This window comes from Gymnogyps californianus, chromosome 1 (assembly GCF_018139145.2).
Source record: "Gymnogyps californianus isolate 813 chromosome 1, ASM1813914v2, whole genome shotgun sequence".
Taxonomy (NCBI): domain Eukaryota; kingdom Metazoa; phylum Chordata; class Aves; order Accipitriformes; family Cathartidae; genus Gymnogyps; species Gymnogyps californianus.
In genome coordinates this window covers 149,870,510-149,890,381 of record NC_059471.1, presented here as the reverse complement: position 1 = coordinate 149,890,381, position 19,872 = coordinate 149,870,510, and the positions used below count along the sequence as shown (strand labels likewise).

General features: G+C 42.4%; 1 protein-coding gene and 1 long non-coding RNA gene across 3 annotated transcripts in view; both read left to right on the top strand.

Annotated features, from left to right (window-relative positions):
* The window catches only part of CACNA1C (calcium voltage-gated channel subunit alpha1 C), a 487,530-nt gene that overhangs the window by 221,606 nt on the left and 246,052 nt on the right, over positions 1 to 19,872 (top strand). The gene's annotated exons all lie outside the window — the stretch shown is intronic.
* LOC127013841 (uncharacterized) lies at positions 12,562 to 14,270 on the top strand. Its single transcript, XR_007766123.1, has 2 exons — positions 12,562 to 12,710; positions 12,953 to 14,270. It is a non-coding gene; the product is annotated as an uncharacterized LOC127013841 (long non-coding RNA).

Below are 19,872 nucleotides of genomic sequence, written 5' to 3'. Positions count from 1 at the left end.
CTTGCTTAAAGTGATGGTAGGGATTGCTAATGCATAATACAGGGTCTGCCAGTTGCCCTTTTGCTGTTGATACAGCTCTTAACACGCATTTAGTGTAAACAGGTAAAATGTCAGGGTAGCTGAAAAGAAAAGAGCAGTAAAGTCAGTTAATTTGATGAAACACTACAAGGGAAATTCTACACTTAGTCACACCTGACCGAGCTCCCGGGTGTCAGCGGGATTTTGGGTGTAACTGGTGGCAGACCATACCTGGAGGTATTTTGCTGAAAAGCTGAATGGTAATAGTGTCCTCTCAGAGGAGACTACAGTTACAGGCTTCTGCCATTGGCACTGTGCTTGAAATCTCAAGGGAACACACTTCCCTGTAATAACGTGGGAAATCATCTCTTTCTAAGGAGGCTAGAGTGTTTTGACAGTAGCATTTTTCATGGTATTTTGAGGATTAGTATGGAAGTGTAGAAACTTGCAAGTAGCATAAATGTGGGGCTCCTGACTGATCAAAAAATAGCTGGGGAAGTTTTGAGATTTGTTTTAGATGAGAACAAAAGTGCAGGTAATTTCTTTTTGGTTATGACAGCATTTGCCTATGCCAAAATGACAGCTCTTTAAAATGAAATTTCTGTGTCTTCAAAGTGAATAATATTTTCATCCAGCTGTTCCTGACCATCAATTAGCATTGTATTTAGTCAGGAGAGGAGGAAATGGAGAGGTGAATTTTTTCTATTGTTATTAATCTCCTTGTTGGTCATTTCTCTTACACCTGGAAAGCTTCCACTTCTAGAACATTCATAGTACACAAAGAACTTGCAGGCAATTCCCCACGTAGCTACAGCAACTCAGGACGCAGGATATTTTCAGAAGAGTATGTTTGACTTTACAATATGATAAAGAAGAATGGGTAGCTATTTTCAGGGACAGGCATACTTCATCTATCTCCGTCTGTTATTTAATTCTGAATCTCAAGAAATATAATCTTATGGTACAAAATAAGACTTGGTTTCTGTAGGTTCATTAGTGAAGCACAGATCTGTCCTCCCAGCCAATATTTCAATCTGTACTTCAGTCTGACATGTGCTTAAATCTCTTATTAATCATTTGGTTTAAGACAAACTTAACTAGCATCCTAGACAGATAAAAGGTAAGCCACTCAGAATGAGAATTTGCTTTTTTTTATAGAATTGAGGATGTAGTTACGCATAACAGAGGATAACCACTAAAAGTTGTCCCTGGAGTAACAGTGTACAAATCGTTGAGATAAGACTGCATCTAAGGGTATTTAGGCCTTGTGGTTAAACTCTATGTTTAGACCACTTATTTCTGCAATGTGGAACCACAATTTTACTTTCAGTGAAGTGTTTAGAAAACCTTTTCTAAATAAATATTGCAGCAAATATAAGGCAGAACAGAATATCAGCTGGAGATAGGAGTGCATTCTCACTTAGTTCGCTTTTTCTGCTGGCTTCTCCTTTATAAGTTGCCTCTGTAACATGTTGGGATTTTTCCTCTTTTATTCTTGCTTCTCCTCGACTAGCTAGCTGGTTTGGCATCTTATACTCGTGAGTATTTTTAGCACCTCTTGAAAAACTCTGAGATGGATTCCTGCTGCTGATCAGCCAATGCTGCATTCTCCAGTAGTTACCATCAAAATATCTTCTCTCTGCTTCCTTGGCACTCTTTACTCACCTATTTTTTCTATTCAATGTCCATAATATTTATCTCCTAGCAAGTATTCCCTCTTTTTGGGGAAGGAGACCTATGAATTGTAGCTTGTGCTCTGGATGTCTTTTGCCCAGACTCTTGACTTGCTGTTTAAATACCTGTCAAAAACTTTAGGGGTGTATTTCCATGGTGATTGCAACTTGTTTACTGTAGTATCTGCCTTTGTATTTTTCTTGTGTAAGAGGTCCCTTTCTCTCTTTGCATAGCTTTTTGTGATACTGCAGGAATGTGCCTTACGTTAATTCTGACAAAATAACCTTTCTGTGTATTTAATGCAATGGGATTTTTTTTATTGCAGAATAACTAAAACTAAGAGAGGAATTGTCTTCTGAACAAAGACAGACTGTAGGGGTGGTTTTTTTAGACCTACCCGGTACATCTTCTCCTGATGCAATAGCTGCCTTATATAGAAACCTGAGTTTGCTCACTTTAAACTCAGAGAAAATGTTCTTAGTTATTACAGGCTGTTTATTAGCAATGACAGTTTTCATATAAAAACTTCCAGAATCGGTATCCTTCTGCCTGGCCTCTCTCATGACACTTGCTGGGAGCCTAGAGTGGCTGTGCAATATTTACTGCTGTGTTCCAGGGACATTTCTTGCTGAAGCTTTTGCTAAGGTAAAAATGATTTTGACGCACAGGCAAACAAACAAAGGGCAAACCTCAAAGTGAAGCAAGACTGGGTTCACCTCTCTCATTACCTGGAGTGCTGCGTGACTGCTACTGCACCTGCCCAGTTTTCAGTCCACAGCACAAAGGACCAGGTATTCATTTACAACTGGGTCAAACGAGGACAGTCTTCTACACAATTTCAGTAGGAGAGCTCTGCCACCTACGTCCCTGAAATGAACAACATGTTCTTTATTTCTTCATAACTCTTCTCACTTTCGAGGGCCAGATTTCCGACCCCCAAAATACATGAATTGGATTCAAACCAAATTTCTGAATTAGCAGACTTTTCTGGGAAGCACTCTAGGAAGCAGGAGAACATGGCTGTTGACATGAGCTCTCTTCACCTCAGCTTATGGAGACAGCGTTGCAAACACTGCATGTGGCACTGGCAGGTACTCCCCAGGTGTTGCTTAGCCTTTTCAGCATTACCCTGGAGAGTGTATTATTGTAGATTCATTACTTCTCCTGTGCCTGTCCACTTTCACTATTTCCTAGCCATGTGGGAAAGATCAAGTCATGCTATATTCCTTGCTCACTAACCTGAAGCAGCAGCACCTACACACTGCACATTTGTCACCAGAGGATGGAGCAGCATCTTGGAAACTCCTGGTTTATCAGTAGTAGCCTCATGTGCAGAAAGCTCTGGATATCAAGTTTCACAGTAAGGAGCATATGTTTGTGATGCTTGTGCTCAAAACAGAAAAAAAAGAAAAAAGAAAAAAAAGAATTTAAATGCCTGCTGATGTTATCTGGGAGTTTTCAGTCCACTGATATCACAGGATACTGTAAAGAGAGGGAAGAATCACTGCTTACTAAAGTGGGGAAACAGAGGCACAGAAAAGTCAAAGGCCTGACTGAGAATTTCCATTCTCACTGACCTGGGTATGCATGTGGCTGATGCTTGCTGTATCATGTCCAGCTGCTGTCACAGCTTTATGATATTTAGCTTAAATGTTTTACTGAAATCTTATTTATTCTCCCCTCGAAGCTTATTTCTTGTCCATTCAATACTTCCAGTGATGTCAGAGACTTGGACATGCAAGGAGTACAACATTGTGCCCTAAGGGAACCTGGTTTAGAGCTGCTCAACCCTTTCCTTCTAATTCAGTATATACAAAAATTGAATTTCTTATGTGAAAAGATAAGGCTTTTGATTTTCAAAAACAATCAAATGGACCTCGGTAATATCCTTAAGGTTTTGTTTTCTTGTGTTTTGCTAAGAAAAAAGATACCGGCTAATATATCTTACATTTTGACAGTGCCTTTCTTTAAACAGAAACTAATTTAACTGGACTCTCAGCTAATTGGTTTAAAAATATGAAAAAGCTCAACTAGGGTGTGCAGTCAGCTTTTCATAGCACATCCCAGAGTCAGTTACCATGGCACTGCGAAAGATTTTGGTCTCCATGGCAACCTCAGGTCGGCTTGTCGCACCTTTTATCTTATGCAGACTGAAAGCAGCAGCTTGTGGTATCTGGAGTTAATATGTCGAGGAGGATGCAGATACGTTACCAGAGAGGTGTTGGGTTTGTTGGGTTGGTGTCCGTCCCGTCGTCCGTCCCCCCCCCCGGCTTTAAACTCAATCAGTCTCTTAATTATTGCTAATCAGGCTAATGGCAGGAGCTGCCAGTAAGGGGCGAGTGGAAGCGGCACTGCCTGGTGGGTGCGTGGGGAGGCAGGGTGCTCCCGGGGGCCCTGCAGCAGGGGGGAAGTCTCCCTCTTTCCCTCCTGGTGAGCAGCCAGCAGAGCTGGAAAGCCATGGCTCCACATACTTTTTGAGACCCCTTTGCAGCCGGTTGCTCCGGGTGGCTCTTTGCTAACCCCGCAACGAGACGGGCTGTGCCTTTGGTCCCCTGTACGCAGTGTATCTAGTCAGGCTGCTTTGGCTAAATGCTGGCTCTGGCCACGGTTAGTGCCCACCCCAGACCCTGCCGTTAGCCTCCCCGGTGTGCAGCTGTGTCTCCGGGCCATCAGTCCCTCCTCTCCCTGGCAGCTTCAGCTCTCGCTGCGTCTGCGATACGGTGCCGGCAGGGCGTTTTCCTGCTGCCTGGGCACCGCGAGAGGAGCAGGCCAGCCCAGCTCTGGGAGGGTTGGGAGTGGGCTTCGTGCATGAAGCAGGGCAGGACAGAGAGTAGGCACCAACTGGGGCACTGGGGAATTACGCTTTCGAGTACACACTTTCTTTCTCAAATCACTCATCTTGTAAGTGGTGGGCAACTTACTCGGGGAGGTGGAGCAGGTGGTATCCTTTAGCTTTCTGGTCCAGCTGTGCAGGCTGTGGTGTATGCTCGTATGGGATTTTTTTTTTTTTTGCTTGTTTGCTTATCCCTGTTGGAGCTAAGCAGGATACACCTTTAAGCGCAGTTATTACTGTTACAATTGGCCCTCTGTAGCTGTGAAATCTGGGGCTGGAGGGAGAAGCTGCCTCCTTGCTCTTCTGTCCCAAGGACTGCCTGGAAAAGCAGAGCGCAGGAACAGGCAGTCTCAGCACTCCTAACCTCCCTCGCTCTCCATGCCTTCACACACGCTTCACAAGCATTGCTGTGTTGCTCTGGTAGATTGCCATGTTCAGGGGGCTGTTATTACAGAAGACAGGGTGACGAAGGAGGCCCCTATGAAGACCACCTCTGTTCATTCATTGGGCTTGTCTTGCAAAATCATGCTGGTGGTGTTCAGGGCCTGTTGCTGGAAAGCATGGAAGAATTTCTGGACCTGCAAAAAAGGAAGTGTAACTCTGGCAACCAGATGCTCAGAGTTTCTTTAAATGGGCTTTCATACACTCACTACTTGTTTACCTTGAAATTGTAATGGCTGAGAGAGCAGGCTGGTGAGGAAGACTGGCAATGGAGGCAGGAATTAAGGCAGTATTTTCTAATTCCAGAACAGATTGAAAACTCCTTATGTTGATCTTTTCAGGGATTTTGTGTGCTCTCAGGGCAGAGTGGCACATGCAACCAGAAGATAGTTGCTTAGCAGTGGGTGTATGTGGTGTGAGGTGAAGCCTCTGTAGTTACACTGTTGACTAAAAATAGCCAATGCTTAACCCATGTTAATAGTGATTTCTGAATGTTTTGTCTACCAGAAACTCCCTTCTTAATAGACTAACACAGAGCTTTCTGACTGTTTTTATAGCAGAACATACTACAAACAGCAGAAGCAAGTAAGTTTTGCTTTTGACGAGTAGACTGTATTCATATGAAACTGGCAGCCCTGAAAATCTTAGGTAGTTGGTAGACAAATGAGCATTACAATACATTTAAAATGCCTCTAAATTTTTCATACATATTGTCTTGGATTCATGCAGCCACCTGTATTGGGTTTGCGTGGCAAGGTTTTGGTAGCGGGGGGGGGGCTGCAGGGGCAGCTTCTGTGAGAAGCTGCTAGAAGCTTCCCCTATGTCCGATAGAGCCAATGCCAGCCAGCTCCAAGACAGACTCACCACCAGCCAAGGCTGAGCCGATCAGCGGTGGTGGTAGCACCTCAGTGATACATATTTAAGAAGGGAGGAAAAAAAAAAGTTGCTGGGCAAGAGCAATTGCAGCCCAAGAGGGGCGTGAGAATATGTGAGAGGAACAACTCTGCAGACACCAAGGTCAGTGAAGAAGGAGGGGGAGGAGGTGCTCCAGGCGCCAGAGCAGAGATTCCCCTGCAGCCCGTGGTGGAGACCACGGTGAGGCAGGCTGTCCCCCTGCAGCCCATGGAGGTCCACGGTGGAGCAGATATCCACCTGCAGCCCATGGAGGACCCCACGCCAGAGCAGGTGGATGCTGTGACCCCATGGGAAGCCCACGCTGGAGCAGGCTCCTGGCAGGACCTGTGGACCCTTGGGGAGAGGAGCCCACACTGGAGCAGGTTTGCTGGCAGGACTTGTGACCCTGTGGGGGACCCACGCTGGAGCAGTCTGTTCCTGAAGGACTGCACCCTGTGGAAAGGACCCACGCTGGAGCACTTCATGAAGAACTGTAGCCCATGAGAAGGAATCACATTGGAGAAGTTTGTGGAGGACTGTCTCCCATGGGAGGGACCCCATGCTGGAGCAGGGGAAGAGTGTGAGGGGTCATCCCCCTGAGGAGGAAGGAGCGGCAGAAACAATGTGTGATGAACTGACCACAACCCCCATTCCCCATCCCACTGTGCTGCTGGGGAGGAGGAGGTAGAGAAAATCGGGAGTAAAGTTAAGCCTGGAAAGAAGGGGGAGGTGGGGGGAAGGTGTTTTTAAGATTTGGTTTTATTTCTCATTATCCTACTCTGATTTGATTGGTAATAAATTAAACTAATTTCCCCAAGTCAAGTCTGTTTTGCCTGTGACAGTAATTGAATGATCTCTCCCTGTCCTTATCTCAACCCGTGAGCCTTTTGTTATATTTTCTCTCCCCTGTCCAGCTGAGGACGGGAGTGATAGAGTGGCTTTGGTGGGCATCTGGCATCCAGCCAGGGTCAAGCCACCACACTGCCTCTAGGATGCATTTATTCTTCCCCTCCCTCTGTCTGAGTGGGTGATGGAAAAAAAACCTCAGGAGGCCCATAGATTTATTCAGGAGGCTTTTGTTAAACCTCATTTGGGCAATAGAGTTTTCTGCTCCCTTAATGTAGAAAGGAAAAACTCCCCCCCTCCCCCCCCCCCCCCCCCCCCCCCCAAAATCAAATTTCTTCTCAATTTTGTTTCTAGTTCAAGACCAATGGAATGAAAGTCAGGGCATATGGAATATTTTCAGGCCTCAAAATAGATTTATATTTCATATGGACATAGGCTTTGGTTGAGTCTTATTTTATCATCTGTTCTTAACCTAATGATGAGGCCAAGGAGCAAAGTTTGGATCCAGTTTTGGAGGAGGAAAGTATGTGTTGCAGTGAAGGCTGTATTTGTGATGGTGTTAAGCTTTCTGGCTAAATTTAGAAAGTCTGTTTTAAGATTCAGAAATGACATTTTTGTATAAAGCATTGATACTTAAATCCATATGCTTTTAAATATATGGATTTCATTTAGAAATTTGACAGCCAGCATTGAAAACACTTAACTATGACAGAATATTACCCTGTTAAATATCAGGGAGAAAAGAGAGAAGAGTTAGCAAAGATGGGAACCAGATGTAAGAGCATGTTTTAGATTGATCCCAGCATTCAAGGGGAGTGCTTGCTTTCTCGCCCGTGCAGTGGCCATTCTGCACTGGAGTTGAGCAGCTTTCCCGCAACTTTCCCAGCAGGCAGCTGCCCTGACAGCATCACAGTCCTGCTGCCTTGAGAAGGCAGAGCTGTAAGGGTAAAGTTCTTGTTTACATTTCAAATATTGCTCTGCCCAATACATTGAAAGACAGAAATATATACACTTGTAAAAATCCAACAGCTTTTCAAGTTGGTCCTAACATTGGAAGCTGCCTTGTTTATTTTCCCATAGCACTTGTGTTCGAGAGAAACCTGTGACTGCTGTAAGGGGCAATTACTTGCTCTGACTGCGGTGGTTTTCAGTGCTTAAAACAATGCTTAACAAGTGCATAACATCCCTGTACAGTGTTTTCAGGAATTGCTCTGTAGCGACAGAGGGAAGGAACAAGCAAAGGCAGAGCACGCTCTGCCTTCTGCCTGACTTGAGATAAATGACAGTAATCACATAGACAGTAATCTGGCCTTTTCTGCTCTGCCCACCTGCTGCTGCTGTTGTCATGCTCTGCACTCTGCTGCCATCCTCCGTGACAGCGGTGCCTCCAGCTTGGCACTGCTGGGAATAATTAGGGGTGGCACAACTCTGCAGCTGCTGTGGTGGTAAAGGGGGGGTGCAGGCAGAGAGGGGGTAAAGAGCTGGGCTGGAGCCAACGTAGCAGGAAATTAGCTGAGCTGTCATTCCTGCGAACAGCGAGTGTTTTAGCTCTAGTATTAGCTGAGGGCATGAAAGGGAAGTTTTTCTATCTCGAAGTCTGACTGTGTTACAGGGGAGAGGAAGGGGCTTCATGAGAAGTCCATAGTCAAAAGCGTAGATTGCCATAACGTAACTCGGAGGGCAGGCCTTGGCATCTTTAAATACAGTCATGATCCTTTAAAGTTTCTCCTGCCCTTCACAAGAGGAGCCCTTCAGAGGGCAGCTCTGGGCTTCAGTGGAATTGTCCAGGGCAGAAATCCTCCCATGGATAACAGGCTGTTTGAAAGGGCAGGCACTGTCTAGCTTTCAGCACAGAAAGGGCATGTCTTAAAACACTTCAACACATCCCAGCTGTAATTAATGAGGAAACAAAAGTCTTTAAGTGTGTTTTATTTAAGTGTGTTTTCTGTATTTTTATTGAAAGGATGAACTTGTTACTATTTGGAGACTTCTGACGTGGAAGATGCTTAGAATCTATCATCAGTGCCAGTGCCTTTGGTAGGCCTCTGTGGATGGTGTTTTTAAGTCCTCCCGTAGTTTCCATTGCTCCCTTTGGACTTTCTTTAATCAGTCCCTTTGTGGTATCCAGAAATGGGCACCCAGACCTGAAGCCTTCCAGTTGTTCAGTAGAATGGAAGGATAATTTTTGTATGTTAACTTTTCTTATACATATCAATCTTTCACTGTCAGTGACAAATATTGTTTGTATATTGGGAAATAATCTCAAAAATAGTGTTCCTACCAGTTTGCACCTATTTTCATGTCAGTCTAGTTTTCTACGTTTATTGCACAGAAGAGCACATTACATACATTACTAAAGTCAGGTTGTACAATATCTAATGTCTGTCTTCTCTCTCCACAAAGCCTGCTACCAGGTCCTAAAAAGAAATTAGATTGGTGTGATGTGATTTCCGCCCCCCCCCCCCCCAACCAGTCCCTGCTGGATGTTAGTAATTACTTTCCATATAGTTACAAATGTTTCATAATTTGTTCCAGAAATTGAAGTTAAACTGACTGTTTCTAATTCCCTTGCTTCTACTTTCATGTCTTTTAAAAAACAAAAACCTAGAGAAAGGTAAATGTGATGTCTAATACCTTACCCAGTCTTGATGAGTTCTCAAAATAACTGCTAAAAGCTCTAGATTTCATCAGCCAAACCTTTAGGTTTAGGCTGGAATTGAGCTCATTAGGTCTGGGCAATTTGAAAACAATTGAATTTAACTAATACTTGTTAATCTGTGGAGTTTTTTTTCTATTCAAAGACTTAGATCTTGCTCTTTTGTGACTGGAATTAGATATGATAGCTGTCTGATGAAAGCTTATCTGTTGTGATGATTAACACAGAAAAAAGCATTAAACAACTTGACCTTTTTGACATCATGCATCAATAACTTTCACTCTTGGTTTCATGGCAGACTACTCTTGAGCCTGCCTTCATTGTTAATGTCTTCACTGAATGATTTTTTGATGTTTCTTGCTGGTTACATCCAACTTTGTACCCTGGACACTCTTAGTGAATAACACTCTGTAATTTAGTGTAATCTTGTTGAGCTTTTGTACTTTTGCTTGGTAATCTGACTTGGTTTTCACTGCTGATTTGCTTCCTTTTCATGCTTAGGGTCAATGAAGAGCTCACAATCTAGCCAAGGTGGTGTAGTTTAACCCCAGCCAGCAACTAAGCACCACACAGCCGCTCGCCCGCGCCGCCCCCCCCCGTGGGATGGGGGAGAGAATCAGAAGAGTAAAAGTGAGAAAACTTGTGGGTTGAGATAAAGACAGTTTAATAGGCAAAGCAAATCTGTGCGCACAAGCAAAGCAAAACAAGGAGTTCATTCACCACTTCCCATCGGCAGGCAGGTGTTCAGCCATCTCCAGGAAAGCGGGGCTCCATCACACATAACGGTTACTTGGGAAGACAAATGCCATCACTCTGAACGTTCCCCCCTTCCTTCTTCTTCCCCCAGCTTTATATGCTGAGCATGATGTCATATGGTATGGAATATCCCTTTGGTCAGCTGGGGTCAGCTGTCCCGGCTGTGTCCCCTCCCAGCTTCTTGTGCACCCCCAGCCTCCTCGCTGGCGGGGTGGTGTGAAAAGCAGAAAAGGCCTTGACTCTGTGTAAGCACTGCTCAGCAATAACAAAAACATCCCTGTATTATCAACACTGTTTTCAGCACAAATCCAAAACACAGCCCCATACTAGCTACTGTGAAGAAAATTAACTCTATCCCAGCCAAAACCAGCACACAAGGTTACTATGTGACTTGTCTTTTCTCCACAGTGAAACAGCTGGCACATAAGGCCATAAGAATTATTTCATTAAAGAGCTTCCATCTCTCCTTAATGCCTTTTTCCTTAGACCATCCCCTGGAGGTCTTTCCTGACAATCCTCTGGGGTTACTGAAGTGTGCTCCCTTGAGATCCATTCATTTTGACTTTTCTGTTCTGCTGCCTTCCCATTCTAAGCTAAGAGTGGAAAAATGAAGAACTCAATACTTTTGGCTTTTCCCTTTGAGTAACGCCCCCAGATTTTTTCCTGTTTGTGTTTTTGTTTGTACAACTCGCCTCCAATTGTCCTAGATATGACACGGAAGAGGGTATTCATTCACATCACCTACCTTACTCCGGTGCCCATGTTCAGAGTTTAGTCTCTGTAGGCTCTTGGAATAGTTGATGGAAAGAGGTGGGGTGTATATGTGTGTGTGCGTGTTAGCAGAGTGTGACTCACAGGCCACTTCAACTCTTGCTTTGAGTTACCATCTAGCAGGGCCCTTCTCTTTTCTAAGGGATGTAAAGGGATACTGAATACCTAATTTAGGCTTTTAAGTTTGGTGCTCAAAATCGGGTACTTTTCCACATGATGCCTTTCTTAATTTTTCCTCCCAAACTCCATTTTAGCATTACGCTGCATTGCAATGTCTCTTTAAGACAGAAATGGAGGACCTGCGGGGAAGAAATGCGATCTGGAAAGTCACCATGCACTGTACAATTTTCTGCATTCTGACTGATAAATTATTGTGTCTTCAGTGTGCTCTGGCATGCAGTGCAATTTGTCCATGTAGCAGTGATGATAGGTTGTCCTGAGCTAATAATCAAGACCCCTTTGTTTAGATTCCTCAGCCTTTTAGGGAAGTCTTTAAAAAGAGTTCTTATCTCTTTGTCAGTTTTTATTCACATTTTATCATAAATGGAGCAAGCTTTTAGCCTTGAGAGTTTTACTGTGATCATGTTAAGAGGCAATCTAAGAAAAGAAAAATAATCAGCACCATTTGCAGTGACAGATTGTCTTTGTGCATCGCAAGAGAATAAAGTTAATTGAATGTTGCAAAATGCTTAGAAAAGGAAAGCTGCCTTTCTTGTTGTACGTCTGAGATCTGTGTGCCACCAGAAAGCAACAGTCTAGCTTTGCCCTGAAGTTCTCTCAGCCTTTCAGCATCGGCATATGATTTCACAGTCTATGTTTGTACCCTGTACCTAGTCATCTTCCTTCTACCTTGCAATCAGGGTGCCGCCCAGAACAGTATTCCAGCATGTGTTCCACAGCCTAGTACCCTGTCTCCCATCTCCATCTTCTATAACACTTCCTCACCATACAAGCTGAAAGGTTCCTTTCAAATTAAAAATTGACTGGCAGGGTCACAGGGGCAGTGCAATTAACTTGCAGAAAAATGTGGAAGAGAATTGACTTAGCTCTTCAGCTTTAAGCCTGCATTATTAGCTACTTAAATTTGATTATTTGCACCAAACTATTAATGGGTAGTCCCTCATTCTTGAGGGACCAGGACTGTTTCCTCATGGCAGAGGGACTGTTGATGGAGCAGGAATTGTTCCATGGCTATCCAATGGCAAAATTAAAGGAGGTTGAAGGTGGGTTGTCTCCTCTTGAGTGCTTGTAATAATAGAATGCTTTCCCTTTCTCAGTATGATCTGCAGCTCAGCTGTGTCATCTTTCATTGCAAAACATAAGGCTACCTTATTGATGTTTTAATTCAATTTAAGAGTACTCATATTTTGTTTCCTTGACTTCGTTTAATGGTAGAGATGTTTGGGGTTCAAGATTCCCTTGTTCTTGCTTTGGGGATTTGCTTTGTCATGTTAGTCCAACTTCATGACTATGTTTCAAGATCAGTTTTAAGTAATCAAATTAATATAGAGGCAATCCAATGTCTCACCTACCTAGTACTTTTAAAGAGGTTTTGCAACTGATTTCAATGAAAGCAGCCTTTCAGTTTATTGGGAGAGGCCAATTTAGCAAAACCATTTTAATTTTCCAATATATTAATCCTTTTTTTTTCCTACGTTAACAAAGCATAGCCCACCGAGACTGATGACTCCAGCTCTGTGAGACATTACAGCATGTACTGTACTACCAGCGGCACCATGGAGCTAGTCATTAATATTTGCATGAAAAAGATATTTTTCAGAGCAAGTGGATTCATCAAAACTGGACCAGTTCACGTCACAAGTTAGTTTTGATTAATTTTTCAAGACAAATTTTTTTTGAAGAAAAGAAAATGCAGAAATTTTCCAAACTTGTAATGCATCTATTTTGACCTTTTTTAGATTTAAAATAGTACTTTTTCATTTCAAAATGACTTTTCCTTTAGAAAGCTAAGCTAATTATCATTAAAAAATTTTTAAAACTAAAAAGTTTAGTATTAAATCTTTTAAGCAACCTGAACAGATTTTTTTTTTAAATCTTCCTAGTTCTTCTGGGACAGAAAATTACATTTCTGCACAGCCACAGATGTTGCCTGCCACTGACCAGCATGGAAGCTAGAAGCCTGCATTGAAGCACAATACACGTTTTGGTTGGAGTTTCATAGGGAGAAGCCTGCAGTCTTTTTCTATTCAGCTACATAATCTGGAAAAAAAGAACAAGTCACTACACAACAAGATAACTACTGTAGCCTTTTTATAGTTATAGATCAGCCACCTGTTTAACACAGCTAGCAACTTCTTCAGAAACAATCCTGACCCTTAAATCAGGAATTATGCTTGCCATAATTGCAGTACACACATTCAAGAACCTTTTTACTCCTCTCCCCAACTTTCTCGTGAGATTTCATGTGTGTTTTGTGAATGCTTACCAGGCTGTGGACTGAGGTGGTGTACTATTATATTAATCTTTTGAAAAATTCCTATGGGACATCCAAAAGAAGAGCTCATAGTCTGCAGAGTAAATAAGTATCAGGAAGATGTGCAAATGTTTATTGCAGAAAGAGCTTTTCTAAATGAACTCAGCTATCTTACAGCAAACACCACAGCTATTTCTGTTATGCTCTCCAAAACCATGTACTTCTCAAGTAACATCTGCCAGAGTGAAGACTGACTTGAGTTTTCTGAAGCGCTATATCTAGAAGATATAAAATTTCTTTAGTCCATCAAACCATGATTATTTAGTCTCATATTTTCCTACCAGGGTATCATCCCACATTTTGTGTAAGGCCTGAGATAGCCCTTCTTACAGCTTCCTCATCTGAATACTTACCAGACTGCTGTGTTTTGATCCTACCACCTAGAGTGTACTTGTTCATGTGCTCTTACTTTGCCTGATATAGAGCTAACTGAAGTTGTGAGCTCTGCGATACTTACTAGGTAAAAGTTTGCTGTCTACTGGTCCTCTTTGTAATGTGCAACTCATCCTGAAGAGAGAAGGCAAATCAGTGCTGAGCACTTATCCCCTACTTTCAACCCAGGTTTTTTATACCTCATGCTTATTTATGCCCTTTTCTGTAGATCCACTTTTGATATATGTGCAAGTTCATAAGGGGCTTTTTGAGTGGCATATATAACTGAAACACAGAGACTCTCATAATATGTGTGGATTCTTCATTGTATTTATCTGGTCTCTTTCTGCCCTAACTAGCCAGACTCCTCCCTTCTCAGTGGGTTTCTTAGCTCCGTGAGACCTCTGAGCGATGAAGTCAGGTCCAGGCCTGCTCAGGAGTCTTTGTGAGTCTTTTTATGTTTCGTGCATCTCTCTTGGGCTTCATGACATTTAAGATAAAGGCTTAATTTCTGACCTCTTTGTCTCCTTGTGTGTATGTTCACCACTGTTAATGTCCCAGCATTCTGCACAGAGTTTGGAGGAAGCTTCTTCCAGCCATCCCATCAAGAGAGGCATCGAGGTTTAACGAGCGCCCATTTTCCTTGGCTTGGAAGGTACACAACAGTATAGATGACTCTGTGTGCCGAAGCATCCCATGGATCACAAATTAGAGAATTAATAAACTGTACATGGATAAATTCCTTAAATGTCCACGAGGTCTTAAGCCTGAAGGAGCCAAGATTGCTAATTATATAGATAAAGGTCTAAATCTGTGTTCTGGAGTCATCACCAGGATCCTGGAAGTAGGATCAAGAGATAGGGGTGCTGAGGAGTGACAATAAAGGTCAGAGCTTGGCGGGGGGGAAGAGGGAGGGGAGGAAGAGGAGAAAGCAAGTGCTGTGAAGTCCCCTTTCAACAGCATAGTTGGAAATCATGGCTACAGATTCTAGCTTGTTGCTCCCGCACCCATGCCAGGCAAGTTTGATGTTGGAGTTTAGTCTGCATTTTCTTATCAGCTGTAGTACATTTGCACTGATCTTATGAAACTAAGACAAAAATCGCAGCATCAATGGCAGGTAACAATAGGACACACTAGGCTCCTAAGTCAATGTTTTCTGTATTGCATTTTTTGCATGTGGGATGATACCGAGGTTCATACTGTCCCACCAGCTACTCTTCATTTCCACAGCACAGTGCCTTCAGTGATAACCTTGACATACTGTCTCTGTTCTATAAGAAAACTGAAATTAAGTACACTATCTTTTTCCTGTGTAATCCTTGCCAGTTGTTCCATTTAGTTCTCCATGCAACTTTGTACAAGATGCTATGTACATTGAGAATCTTTGTGATGGGGCAGCATAACAGCAGATAAGGCTTTAAGCCTTCATAAAGTTAAGGGAGCTATGGAAGTGATTGGGTCGCTGAATAGGTGAAGTCAGAGTAAGAGGAAGCTCAAGGGGAAATATGTTTAAAGCAGGGACATGGAATAATCCAGTAGAAGTATATTTTATCTTATTGGGGAAGATACTAATTCTGAAGTCATGTGGCAGAAGACTTAGGAAAGTAGGTAGAGGAGGACCTGCTGCAGTTATACATCTTAATACACAATAGCATGTCCATCAACAGTGCTACTTGTGACAGATTCCTGCATTACTGAGGGGATCACACAACTTAGCATGTCCAAAAATTATTTTGTCACAGCACTCTTTTTTCCAAGAGACATAAGATTAATTTAGTGGCAAGAGTCTGGTACTGAAAAAGTCAAGTCCCAGGTTTGCAGTTGGTTGGCTTCGTCTTCTAGGATAAGACATCTAACTTCCCTGAGCCTATGTTTAACCATCCATAAATGAGAACAATTCTTACTCATCTTCCAGGCTGCTGAAATGTTTAATTAATTAGTGTTTCAAAACTGTTCTGGACTATGCAGATCTGAGGCACAGTAAAGTGCTGCTATTATTTCTTAACACTACATACATACCTTCCTTCCATTTTTTTGTAACTGTAACAAAACCCCTCTGCTGCAAGCTACTGAAGCCGTGTGGTATTTTAGTCTATCATCCTATACTAACCTTCCAGACAGAAAAAAAAAACTGAGCCAGACATTGAAATGTTTACAGACACTTTTTGGTAATCACTGCAGTTAATAGAAACTCCAGTTGCTTTAAGAGAAGTCTCAGTTTATGGCTGCGTTTGAATTTAACGTGCCATGAAACCATTCTGACATGCACGGAGCCTGAAGCTTTTGCTGCTCAAACCTTTCTCCATGAAGCTGAGAATCCTAATGAGAAATGAAGGCCCCAAGCTAAGGATCTCACAACAGGCTGTTGCTGTAAACAGAGCAGAAAATGCACCCCAAGGTGAGAAATCCTCTTTAAAAGATTACTCTGCTGTGGAGGTGGAGGAATGCCAGAGCTTGCTTTAATGACCAAATCGTTTGGAGCCAGGTAGATGTTTTGGCAGCCACTATTTGATGAAGAAGGAAAACCCCACAGCACCTTGGAATATTTCTGCAGCACTGCTCTGTGGCTGCTACAAGAGCGCCAAACAAAAACCCCTCCGCTGTCAGAGCTTCTCTTTCCTGACAGTTTATTTAATCCTCCCACCCACCAACCCTTTTTTCCCTCCTAAGTACACATCGACTCAAAGGTTGTTGGATCTACTAGTTAACAACATTTTGCAGAAGCGAGCCAGGTCAGTATTAACTATGGCATACTTCCGATATCAGGGAACATTTGAGATTAAGGTCTGGACTCCATTTCACCGGGCATGTCGTGAGAGCCAACTCAAACAGAAGGCAACATGGGCAGCAGCACAGTGGTGTCCTTCCTCTGTGTTCTAAGCAGGCAGGTGAATCCTGCCACCTGCATCAAATTCAGAGCAACCAAGTTGCACCCAGTCAAAGTCTATTTGTGGCATTTGGGTTATTTACAAAGAGAGATTCAGTGCAACGCAGCAAATCTAGCCTAAATTCTTGGTTTGTTAAGTTCCTTCACAAAGCTGGCTCTGGTCTATGGTAGGCCATTTTTAGAGGGATGGCTGCTGCCAGCCACATATGCTGGTGTGGTCATGAGCTACCTATCTCAGCAACACCCACTCTGTGTTTTCCAGAGGGATTAGTGTGAGGTTTTCAGACAGATTAAGGGTGAGGGGGTTAGATGCAAAAGGCTTGTTTATTATAACCTCTGTTACTCTGCACAACATAATCTTGAAACAGATCTACGTAGTAATATTGTGGAAGTAAAAATTCACATATAGTTAGAACGTGTTGTTTCTCAAGGCAGTAGCAAAAACCATGGACTGTGTGGAGATCTGGTTAGTGCCAATTTAGTGAGGGTGCAGAACTGCTAACTTACCCCAGGTGCTTGCTGCTTTACATGAGAAACATTGGGGATGATTCTATCTTTGCTAAACGAAAAGGTTTAACAAACTGGAATGTGTATAAAAATATACATAATTATGCACACACATAAATATATAAATTGATGTGTACTAAATATATATAAAAGATCTGGAGAGAGAGAATTATTTCATATTTGTGTTGATGTTGTTGCCAAAACTGAATGAACACAGTAAATTCAACAATGCTCTCTGATCATTGTTGTAATCAAATTGAGTGTAAATATTTTGGCAGAGACTCTGATTTCTGTCAACAATTATTAGTCAAAAATATATTTGCTCTTTGACTGAAAAACAATTTTCATTTATGTCACCAAATTTAGCTACTTCAGGGCATATTTTCAGTGTTAGGTGTGTTTGTGCATTACGCCAGCTGCAGAACTCCCAGTTCTCTTTAATAAATAAATGTGAATTATTTAACAGTTGCTTAAATCTTTGTACCTATCTGGTTGCTCCATGTGGAAATGGCCTTCTTGTTCTGTAATCTTTTTCATTTCTTGCTATGTAGTGGTAGATTTGGGAGAAGAGAGAGCCATACATAATTATGTCTGTCTGGAAAAGGATTTGCAGTCTATTCTGATCACTTATTTTTGGGTTTATTTGTCCCATATACTCATGCATTGTTTACTTTGAATGCAGATGGCACAAGTAACAGTAAAAGTAAAAGACAAAACAAATGTGCTCACTCACATTTTGGCTGATAAAAATTAAAATTATTAATGGTCACCTGCATCCAGAGAGTGTCCCTATACCCTTGGCCGTGATCTCCTATTTTACCACGCTGCCTGTTCCAGAGCTACTTCTCTACACTCTGCACTGAGAATTTCCTCAGTCTGGCCTTGACTGTTTTCAGTATTTAGATGATTTAATTCAACTGACCCCCAACATATAATCTCTTCTTACATCCTTCTTCCCTGGGTCTCTCAGTTGCTTGGCAGAGCAAAAGAGCTCATCAAAGACATTTGAATTCTTGTTGGCTGGTATAGCTGGCTTATTGCAAACAGAAAACAGCGTTCTCTCAAAATAAAAAGTTTGCAGATATTTTTGACAAATGTGTTCTCAAAAAAGAACACATTGCAAAAATAAATTCAAATCTCTTTACTTTTGTAGGTTATTTCTAGTCCACAAGAAAAGTTTACGGTTGCACAGTTGATATTACCAGAGGCTGTGGGGTCATTAGTAACATCTTTGTCTTTCTGAGAAGAGAGGAATAAATTCAGTAAATCAGATTATCTGTTGGTTGGGTGGAAGATAATTTTTAGAAATTGGTTTTCTTCAGCCTTTCTCTCATAAAGGGTGAATGGGGTTTGGGAGGTGGTAGCTTTGAATACCTAAGAAAAGAGTCATGAATCACCTTGTCATTGCTCCTGAACAGGGCGGTTTGGGTGGTTCAGGCATGTAGCTTGGCTATCAGAAATGATCTTCTCTTGTCAAGACCATTCTAGTAGCAAAGCTTTCTTCTGGATTTAGCAACACTGAGTGACAATTTGCCACAAATTCCCTGTAATCTAGAGGATCCTTTTAGCTTGGTTACAAGATATGATAGAAGTTGTAGGAATTCCTTAGGAGGATCTTTGAGTTCACATGCAACACAGCTTCAGAGACTTGGCAGGGGGATGGTCTGTTGAGAAACCTTAAAGTGAATAACATGACAACCAAAAGGGAATGAAAATGCCCTTTTTCTGTTCAGCAATATGAGTTTCTTAACAGACATGGCAGAGCAATACCTTAATTGAAGCTGGAAAATTGCAGCAGTTTTTACAGGCAGAGCATTTCTTTCTTGTCAATTTTTGTAACGTGAACAAGCACTAGCCTGTAGATGTGGAATGGACATTGTAAACAATATTGCTGAATCACTTAGTAGGACACCTCCAAGAGAAAATAAACCAAACAATTTGATTATCCACCACTTATCAATGGAAATGGAAGACTGTTGCTAATTTGGAATACTGTATGGCAAAATCGCTGAGCTCCAGTAGCCCATTGGCTTTGTTAGCAACAAACACATAGCAGATGCCATGTTGTTTGTTATTGGTGACACCTTTAGAAAGCAGAGAATAGCGAACAGATTTTCTGTGTACTAGTGGGATTCAAAATCAGGCTCTTGCAAAGTTTATGACAGCAAAGTGTGTATTTGGCACATATGAGAGGAAAAAGGAGTGTTCTTTATGTGTTATCACCGCTACCTCATTGAGAAATGCTGACAGGCGTAGGGTGGAGTCTACAGTGTAAGTAGAAATGGAGGAGAGCACGTGAGCCTGGGTTGCGTGAAGGAGGTAGTGGAATAACTGTAAGGCAACTGCAGGAAAAGGGGCTTCGGGTTTAAAGCTGTAACAGAATGAAGCACAAGAGGATGAACAGCTAGGAGAGGGAAGATGCTGGGCGGAAAAATGTCCAGGGGGAAATAGAAAGGTTGGGGCATCCTTAATTATTAAGCTGGATTAATCATGCAATCAACAGTGTCCTGTGCAGATACATGTTACATAGAGCTGACCCACCTGTGCCAGCATTCTGTTTCTTTTTCAGAAATTGTGCCATTGTCTGTGTGAGACTTATTTTCCAGAGTGTCCTGAAAAGAGTGAGCAATGAGGGTTTGGTTTGGATTCCTTTCTGGTTTGATTAAGCTTAGCCCATTCTCTGGGCCCTGAAACACAGACTGGCTCTCCATGGCGTATGGCAT